Here is a 1,543-nt window from a genome sequence, read left to right on the forward strand (position 1 = left end):
CACTGTCTCACCACCCTCACAGTGAAGAGCTTCTCCCTAATATCTCATCTAAACCTCCCCTCTTTCAGTTTAAACCCATTTCCCCTTGTTTTGTCATTAACTGCCCTTATGAAAAGTCCTTCCCCAGCCTTCCTGGAGCTCCTTCAGGTACTGGGAGGCTGCTATGAGATCTCCCTGGAGCCTTCTCTTCTCCAGGCTGAACAGCCCCAACTCTCTCAGCCTGTCCTCACAGCAGAGCTGCTCCAGCCCTTTGATCATTGACCCAGACCTTGAGCTGGATCTGGCAGGAGACCCAGCAGGGCTGAGCCTTTGTCCCCATCCTCCACAGCGCTGGCTTATTCCCCTGTGGACTGTCGAGCCTGGAGGAAACCCAAGCAGTGGACAATGTGTCCACAGCCAAGGCCGCTTGCTGCCTTGTTAGCACAGGCTTAGAGAGGAGCCACAGCAGAAGCAGCCTCAAGACCAGACAAGAGCTGAGGAGATGGGATGGCAGGCGAGGAACAGGCAGCGCTGGGGGTGATGCTCTCATCTCCTTTCTCTTAATAACACACCCCAATTCCTACTGCAGAAGATAAACTGACCTACTGTTCATTGGCATCGCTGCTGGGAAGGGATCTCATGTGAAGGGATGATCTCCTGTCCTGTGTCCTCCCATCCTGCATCCTCCTGATCCACTCAGGTGAGAGCTGCTGGTCTTGGTGCAGGAGGTGGTGGTTGGACACTTGGAAAACTGGACTCTCCTGGTGAAGAGCAGAGACCAAGCAGCTTGTAGCCAAAGGAGGAGTAGAGAAAATGTGCAGGCATAAGGGAAAACTTCAAAAATCCATGTGGGAGCTGCTGTGGGAGCTGCGTCCCTCTTGCTGCATGTGGGTGAGGCTGGGTGCTGCAATGGGCAAACTGCTGCCAGAGGATGGAGCAGCTCGTTCCTCCCAAGAGGGACTTTTCCCACTGTGGGGATTCATCCCCAGCCAGAGCCACAGAGACCCACCGCTCCCTGGAGACATCTTGGGATCTCCATGTGCATCTGCATGGGATCGCAGCACCCTGTGGACAGGGAAGGGCGAGGGAGAGATGAGCTGCCTGCTCTGTGCCACCCCACAGCGCCTTGATCTACAGCTGACCCTTCACCTGGGGATTAATTCCTCAGCTCAGCCAAGCCGAGGTGGTTGTATCCTCATCCTCCAGCTGAGGTGGGACCCTCCCCTCCCTGTACAAGACCCCAATGTGCTGCTGTCCCACTTCTGTGACGTTCCTTGGGGTGGGAAGGGGTGAACGTGTCCCTCCACGTGTGACTCAGCAGCAGGGGACCAAGGAGCTCATCTCTCCTTCCCAGCACTTCCAGCAGGAGCTGAGCTCCTGGGAGTTACCCTGCCTGGCCAGGAACGGGATAACAAGTAACTGTTCTGAAGTAGGAGGGGGAAGAAAACCAGAAGGGTGCGTGTCTGTGGGCGGGGTGCAGGCTCAGCGGGTTGGGGTGCGGAGCTGTGGCAGCAGCCAGCCTGGGCTCAGGTCCCACGGGGATCAGTGGGATGCGGGAACCGGC

The sequence above is a fragment of the Antrostomus carolinensis genome, unplaced genomic scaffold, assembly GCF_000700745.2.
Source record: "Antrostomus carolinensis isolate BGI_N321 unplaced genomic scaffold, ASM70074v2 scaffold15107, whole genome shotgun sequence".
NCBI classification, from domain to species: Eukaryota; Metazoa; Chordata; class Aves; order Caprimulgiformes; family Caprimulgidae; genus Antrostomus; species Antrostomus carolinensis.